We start from the raw sequence: 8,819 nt of genomic DNA on the forward strand, positions 1-8,819 counted from the left end.
AAGAGTCACAATGGGGTGCAGAGCACTGCTGTGTTCACGATGCTTTGCACTCTCTGTGGGTTGGGACCAATCACTGCATTTGAGATGGCAGAAAGTCACCTCATCAGTCTGCAAGAGCAGTTAGAGGTTATTAACAACTGAGCGTCTCTCTAGCTCACCTTCCAGACCCCCAGTTCTCTTTTTGTTTAAGACAGGGTTCTCAGTATGCAGCTCTAGCTGTGCAGGAACTCACCGAGTGGACCAGGCTGTCCTCAAACTCATAGATCAGCCTGCCTCTGCCTCCCAAATTCTGTGATTAAAGCCCGTGTTGCTCCACCCAGCTTCGTAGACCAGGCTGGCCTCAAACTCACAGAGATCCGCCTCTCTCTGCCAGGAATGCCCAGCGAAAATCGTATATTTTAAACCCGAGTTGGAGTTACTGTTTTGTTTTGTTGAGTCGTTGTTTTATGTGTTCCAGGCTAGCCTCAAATTATCTAAGCAGCCAAGGCTAATCTTGACTTCAGATCCTACTCTCTCCATCTCCTGAGGGCTGGGATTGAGGACACATGCCATCACACCAGTTTAGAGGCTTCTTCTCTTTAATGACAAGTATTTATGGGGCACAGAATGGGACATTGCTTTAAACTACTGTGGCCCTTGGAAGAGGAGTTGGAGATATGGGACAAGTTTGAGTGTGAATGTGGGTGCCATGGCCGAGGTATGGAGGGCAGAGACAACTTTCTGGAGGTGGTGTCTCCTTCCAACAGGGATCTGACAGTCCAAGTCAGCTGGTCAGGCTTGCCTGGCAATCACTTTTAATCCACTGAGCCATTTTACTAGACCAAAACTAACAAATGTTAAGCAGAGACGTAACTAAGCACAGAGATATTCATTCTCTTACTCTCTGCTTTTATAAATATTTATAATTTTCCCATAATAAAAGTTAAAGTATACAAGATTAATTATATACTATATATGTAATGTATATTAATGTATATATGCATTTCTGATTGTGTCCAGCCCAGTCACCATCTTGAATATTAGACACATAATTTAAATTGCTTGAAAAACAGCCCAATTAGTCAGTCTATGAAACTGCCTGCCTAAACAAACATACGTGCCCTCTGTTCCTCCCCAGAGCTCCTGTCCCTGTCTTTAAAATGACAATACTGTTCAGTCAGTTGCTCAAACTGGTAACTCAGAGACATCCTTGACTCCTCTCTGTGGAGATGGTACAGCAGGTAAAGGCAGCAGCTGCCAAGCCTGGTGACCTCAGTTCAGTCCCTGAGTACCATATGGAAGGAAGACACAAGTGATTCCCTTTAATTGTCCTCTACCTCCACAGCACACCATGGCACAAGTGTGACCACACACAATACATAAATAAGTGTAATGGAAGTTAGTGTTAGGGCCTGGAGAGATGGCTTAGTAGTTGAGTGTGCACTGCTCTTCCAGAGAACCCAAGTTAGGTCCCAACACCCACATCACATGCTTCTCAGATTCCCGTACTCCAGCTTCAGGGGATCTGACTTAGTGTACAAATCAAACTATCATTTTTTGTCTTTAAATGAGTGGGTGCTGGCTGTGACGGCACAAGCTTATAATCCAGCGTTCAGAAGGCTGATGCAGGAGTGTTACGAGAGTTTGAGGCCAGCCTGGGATACAAAACAAGATTTATCTCAAACAGAAAATAGAAATAAAAGTATCAGTTGGGTGTGGGTTAAAAGGGGGAACAATGGTATAATGAAGTGAAAGCAGGGGCTGGAGAGAAGGCTCTGCTGTTGAGAGCTGAGGTTCTTATTTAGCTAAGTTCCAGAGGTCTTCAGTTGGATTCCCAGCACTGACTTGGCAGCTCACAACTTCTGTAACTCCACTTCCAGAGAATCAGACATTCTCTTAGAATTGCCTGTATGGAAAACACCAATACACATACAATAACAAAAACGAATTTTAAAAGAGGATATACCTTAATGTTTATCTGCTATAAAGTTAGATACCTTTCAAGGGTGTTATTGGGCATCTCTTCCTGGAGAAATCAAGGTGACTGTCAGCTCTGGAGGTCAGATTGGAATGTACCAACAGTCATTTCACAGATTAACCTATTTAATACACCATGGGTCCCCAAACCACAGAATTATGGATCCTCCTCCCCTAAGGAAGGATACAAACACAAATCTTTCATAGAATATAAATCAAGAGAGGCTGGAGGATGGCTCATCAGTGAAGTGCTTGTCATGCAAGTGTGAGCAACTGAGCCTGGATTCCGTGTTCCCTGGAAAGAAGACAAAAATCCAGGCAGAGCAGTAATCTGGTGATATCAGATCTGGGGAGGTAGAGACAGGAGGATACCAGGGCTCCAATCAGTCAGTCTAGCGTAACAATGAGCTCTAGGACAACCAAGAGACCTTTTCTTATGCTCCCTCTCCCTCTCCTCCTCCTCCTCCTTCTCCTCTTCCTCATCATCATAGTGAGCATTATAATTCCAGTATCAGCATCATGTTGCTCACCATGCACCTGCTAAATAAATAAATGTACTTTAAACACTTTAAACTAGAGGGCTGGAAAGATGGTTCATTGTTTAAGTGTGTTTGTGCCCTTGCAGAGGACACAAGTTCAGTTCCTAGCAACCACATGGGTAGCACACAATCACCTGTAACTCCTGCTTGAGATTATCTGATGCTCTCCTCTGGCTTCTATGGGCATTGCATGCAGATGTGCCATGCGAATCTCCCCCCACATACACACATAATTAATAAAAAAAATAGATTTTTTGATATTATAAAAATTTAATGTAGAGAGCAAGTGAAGAAATCACCCAACATTGAACTCTAACCTCCACACTCATGCTCACAATCCTGCACACACACAGAGGAGCATGTTTACCCACTCACACACACAACCACACATACACACACATGCACACACAAGCACTCAAGCCCAAAAGGAATCCACATGCTTCGACAGGGACATCTTACGGGTAACTTCTTTTCATTTCTATAAGAGGATCCAAATCATTACAGTCAATTTATTTGAATAAAAAGAACATCAATTCTGTGTAAGTGCTGCCATGGAAGAGAATGATACTTACAAGATGTAGACTCCCTTAGAAAATGTAACAGCAATGTAGCCTTGCTGAAATTTAGGATCCTTAGCAAGAAGCTCACACATTTTCGAAGTGGCATTCAAGTCCTTGTTCTCCATATCCTAAAACAGGAGCAGTGAGAAATCAAAGGTGAGACTGTTGGTAACGGGCATCTTCTCTAAGAGGGGAACTGACTTAAGTCCCAAGGGGTTTGAAGGAAATGTCCCCATAGACTCAGATATTTAAACATGTGGTCCCCAGTTGGTGTCCTGTTTGGGGATGATGTGGGAGGGGCAGACTTGCTGTGGGAAGTCTATCACTGGGGTGGACTTTAAGTGCTCACAGCCTTGCCTCACTTCCAGGTTGCTCTCCCTGCTTCCTGTCTGCACTGGAAGCTGTGCTCTCTCACCTTCCCTCTCCTGATGCCATGTCTTTCTGCCACGATGAACTCTTAAACCTTTGGGGCCATAAGTCCATACAAACTCTACATAAGTTGGTTTTCATCACGGTGTTTTATCACAGCAACAGAAAAGTGACTTACACAGGGTGAGACCCTCCCATCTCCATTGGAGTCATGAGCAGGATGGCACATGCCTGCAATGCCAACACTCAGGGGGCAGGGCAGGGAGATCAAGTTCCAGGCTAGCCTGGACTACATAGCAAAATCATGCAGCCCTTCCCCCCTAAAAAATAAAACAAAATCAGTGGGGTTATGGTCTGTAAGGCTAAGCATTCAAATAGAACTGTTTATCAAAGTCCTCAGCAAAGGGTTGAAGATTTAGCTCAATGGTAGAGCACTTGCCTAGCAAGTGCAAGGCCCTGGGTTCGGTCCTCAGCTCCAGTAAAAACAACAAAAAAATGTTTGCGGGGCGGTGGTAGCACATGCCTTTAAACACAGCACTCTGGAGGCAGAGCCAGGCGGATCTTTGTGAGTTTGAGACCAGCCTGGTCTACAGAGCGAGATCCAGGAAAGGCACAAAGCTACACAGAGAAACCCTGCCTCAAAAAACCAAAAAATAAACAAACAAACAAAGTCCTCAGCAAACGTCTCAGGGAACAAGCTGCCATGTTACCTCCTTCACGTTCTTCCAAAGCTCCTGGGGTAAGAAGTGAATTTGAGTGCTCGCTTCGACAACAAATATACTAAAATTGGAACGATACAGAGAAGATTAGCATGGCCCCTGCACAAGGATGACATGCAAATTCCTGAAGCGTTCCATATTTTTCTGGAAAACGGGACGCCAAGAAAGACAGGAGGATTGCCCAATGATGAAGAAATGACTGAGATCTACATGAACAACCTGGACATGAGTGGGAGCAATGAAGAGCGAGGGTCGAGGGAAAGAGAGCCTGTGGGAGCGGGAGATCCCAGCTGGATCAAGAACAGAGAGGGAGAACAAGGAATAGGAGACCATGGTAAATGAAGACCACATGAGAAAAGGAAGAAACAAAGTGCTAAAGAGGCCCACAGAAATCCACAAAGATACCCCCACAAAAGACTGCTGGCAATGGTTGAGAGACAGCCGGGACTGACCTACTCTGGTGATGGGATGGCCAAACACCCTAATAGTTGTGCCAGAAACCCCATCCAAGGACTAAGGAATCTGGATGCAGAGATCCACGGCTAGGCCCCGGGTGGAGCGCCAGGAGTCTAATTAGCGAGAAAGAGGAGGGTTTATATGAGCGAGAACTGTTGAAACCAAGGTTAGATAAAGCACAGGGACAAATAGCCAAACAAATGGAAACACATGAACTATGAACCAAAGGCTGAGGGGCCCCCAACTGGATCAGGCCCTCTGAATAGGTGAGACAGTTGATTGGCTTGATCTGTTTGGGAGGCATCTTGGCAGTGGTACCAGGTCCTGGGCTCATTGCATGAGTTAGCTGTTTGAAACCTGGGACTTATGCAGGGACGCTTGGTTCAATCTGGGAGGAGGGGACTGGACCTGCCTGGACTGAGTCTACCAGGTCGATCTCAGTCCTCAGGGGAGGCTTTGCCCTGGAGGAGGTGGAAATAGGGGGTGGGCTGGGGGAATGGGAAGGGGCAGGAAGGGGGAGAACAAGGGAATCTGTGGCTGTTATGTAGAACTGAATGGTATTGTAAAATAAAATAAAATAAAATAAAATAAAATAAAATAAAACAAAATAAAAAAGAAGTGAATTTGAGGTGTTTCCACTTCAGCCATCATTTCATCTGTATCAAGGGGGTCCTCTAGACAACAAAAAACAACGATGAAAATTCATGAAGCAAAACATTAAGTTTTTATTTTGTGTGTATGGATGTTTTTCATACACACACACACACACACACACACACACACACACACACACACACACTTGTGTGCAGTAACCACAGAGGCCCGAAGAGGAGCTCAGGTCCTCTGCAATTAAAGTTACAAACTGTTGTAAGCTGCCATATGGGTGCTGGGCACTGATTCCAGGTCCTCCAGTGCTCTTAACTACTGAGCAATCTATCCAGCCCCACCAACAGCGAATTCTAAAATCCAACAATGAATCACAATAAATAAAAAGAGACATTAACTTGGTATTTAAACTCTGAAGAAAATATTAAAAGTCATTGATTCTTGCAGTTAAACCACTGTTTCTATTAGAGCATGAACATTGTATACACAGTCAAAGATCTGAGTTCATAACATGCAGTAGCCTGAAGTCTGAGCAGAGTGTTGAGGCAGCATTTGCTGGCATTCATGCAGGACAGCATGCACAATGCAAAGTGCATGTGTTTGGGTTTCAGAACCAAGGCTCCAGTGGAGCGGGAGATGCGCACACTGCCAGAAGGACTCCATTCACTTCATCTTTGATATTGAACTAAATTTTTATCATTGTGGGTTCAGAATACTCCTGCCACAATCTTCTCAACTGAGATTCAGTTACATAATCCCCCAAGGGGTCTCATGCCACAGTATAAGAAGCTGGAAGCTTCAGGCTCCAGAAAAAAATGAGAATGTGTCTGAGTTCAACATTCAGAAGATATGAAGAATTCTTACAGCTTAACAAGACAAATAGTGAAATTAAGAAATAGTGTGTGGACTGGGGCTAAAGCTCTAGGTGCCAGTGGTGGCCTAAGATGCACTCTACATGTGCCTGGCCTGGGCAGCTTTGGGGCAGATCCAAATACCTGGGTGTTCCTTCCTTGTTAGATGAATGAGCTGACCTTGGCTTCCTTTTCTGGCAGGCAGAGGTGGAAGAAACACTCAAGAGACTTCAGAGCCAGAACCGAGTGCAGGGAATCATTGTGGTGAACACGGAAGACATTCCCATCAAGAGCACCGTGGACAATCCCACTACTACACAATATGCCAACCAAATGCACAACTTCATCTTGAAGGCACGGAGCACTGTGCGTGAAATTGACCCCCAGAATGATCTACCCTTCCTTTGAATTCACTCCAAGAAAAATTATGAAATTATGGTTGCACCAGATACAGACTATTTCCTGATTGGGATTCAGAATCCAACTGAATAACTGAATAAGCCACTGTCTTGGCTTCCTGTGTCTTTCCTTAACTTAAGGTCCCCCAGAATAATAGTGCTAATCATGTCAGTGGGCACAGTGTGGTTGTCCGAGAGCCCATATAGACCATGCCATTGATCAGTGGTAGCTCTGCCCACCCCAACAAGGAGTGTCTCTGGTGATCCAGTCAGTTCTCATTTCCAGGCTTTGGAGGAAGAGCTTATGATAAGCCCACACACACCTTCCTTCTCACCCACAGTTCATGTTATCACCCTTGGAAAGCCTGGTTTTATTTGTTTGTTTGTTTTGTTTTTCTTTAACTAAAAATAACTTCAAAGTAAAAAAAGAAAGAAAGAAACAGTGTGTGTGTGTGTGTGTGTGTGTGTGTGTGTGTGTGTGTGTGTGTTGGGGTAGACTGAAGAGATGGTTGAGTGGTTAACTTATGTTACTCTTTTGCAGAGGGCCCAAGCCCAGTACTAAGGTCTAGTGACTCACAAACACCTCTAACTCCAACTATGGGTTCAACTATTTCTTCTGTCCTCTGTGGGCACCTGCATACAAGAGATTCACATAAACACATGTACATACATTTTAAAGTTGGAATTTTTTTTTATTTTCTGTGTGTGAGTGTTTGGCCTCCATGTGTGTATGCACACTCCCTGTGTGCCTGGTACCCAAAGAGTCAAGGAGAGGGGGGTGCATCCTCTGGAGATGGAGGCACAAGCAGTTGTAAGCTGCCATGTGGGTGCTGGGAACCCAACCTGGATCCTCTGCAAGAGCATCTAATGCTCTTGACTAGTCAGTTACCTCTACAGACACAGGTGGAATGAAAAAATGTAACTAAATATGCATGGTGGTGGATGCCTTTCTTTCACATTCAGGAGGCAGAGGCATTCAAAATAAATAAATAGAGCCTGGAAATAGTGCAGCGGTTAAGAGCACTGACTGCTCCTCCCAGCACCCGCATGGTGGCTCACAGCTGTCTGAAACAATTCCAGAGAATCTAAAACATTCTCTGACCTCTGTGGGTACTGCATGTACATGGTTCACAGACACAAGCAAAACACTCATACATAATAAATAAATAAATATATATAAATTTGAAGAACATCAAAATCTCAAAACAAACAAACAAACCAAAAACATAAAGATGGAAATGGGAAAGGATGAAAAGACATGTCTCCAAGAAGACAGAAATGACTACAGGACCATCAGTCTTTAATGAAATGCAAATAAAACAACAAAGTTCTAATTCTGACCAGACAGACTTTGAGAACATAAAGAAATAGCCAAACTAATGGAAACACATGAACTATGAACCAATGAGTTCTAATTCTGACCAGACAGACTTTAAGAACATAAACAAATAGCCAAACTAATGGAAACACATGAACTATGAACCAATAGCTGAGGAGCCCCCAACTGGATCAGGCCCTCTGGATAAGTGAAAGAATTGATTAGCTTGAACTGTTTGGGAGGCCCCAGGCAGTGGGATCGGGACCTGTCCTTAGTGCATGAGCTGACTGTTTGGAACCTGGGGCCTATGCAGGGACACTTGGCTCAGCCTGGGAGGAGGGGACTGGACCTGCCTGGACTGAATCTACCAGGTTGAACTGAATCCCCAGGGGAGTCTTTGCCCTGGGGAGATGGGAATGGGGGGGGTGGGTTGGGGAGAAGGCAGGGGGTAGGGTGGGAGGGGGGAGAACAAGGGAATCTGTGGATGATATGTAAAATTAAATTACATTATAAAATTTAAAAAAATTAAAACTAAAAAAAAAAAAAAAGTAGGAACACTTGTCCGTTTTTGGTGGAAAAGTAACAATGCAACCCCTGTGGAAAAGTATGGAACTGCCTGAAAAGTAACTAAGCATGTAATTATCCAATGACCCAGTAACTGCACTCCTACATTTATACACAAGAAAAATGTAAACATACATCAAGATAAAACCTTACACAAATGTTGACAACAGGATTGTGGTGATAGCAAAGGTTAAAAAAAAAAAGCCCAAACGTCCATTACTGGATGAACAACCTGTGGTATAGTCACACGCTGGAATACTATTCACCCATGAAGAGGAATGAAGCCCAGAATGCATGCTACAACCTCAAAGCATGTTCCCTACAATAACCCCACAAAAAAGACAAGTTATACACACCTTCACCTGTTGTGTCCAGAATAAGAAACCCCACGGCACAGAGAATAGGGGGAGGTTATCAGCAGTGAGAGGAGGTGGAGGAAACAATGACTTCACCCATATGGAGGTTTGCCTGGTGCTCACAGTT

The 8,819-nt window shown here is 44.2% G+C and overlaps 1 non-coding gene and 1 pseudogene across 1 annotated transcript; both read left to right on the forward strand.

The window, feature by feature from the left end:
* The first annotated feature begins 688 nt into the window (after nucleotides 1-688).
* On the forward strand, nucleotides 689-6,548 carry LOC114681153 (annotated as a pseudogene).
* LOC114681175 lies at nucleotides 4,181-4,287 on the forward strand. The gene has a single exon (XR_003732870.1). It is a non-coding gene; the product is annotated as a U6 spliceosomal RNA (small nuclear RNA).
* Nucleotides 6,549-8,819: the final 2,271 nt, after the last annotated feature.

Source organism: Peromyscus leucopus, chromosome 2, assembly GCF_004664715.2.
Source record: "Peromyscus leucopus breed LL Stock chromosome 2, UCI_PerLeu_2.1, whole genome shotgun sequence".
Lineage (NCBI taxonomy): Eukaryota > Metazoa > Chordata > Mammalia > Rodentia > Cricetidae > Peromyscus > Peromyscus leucopus.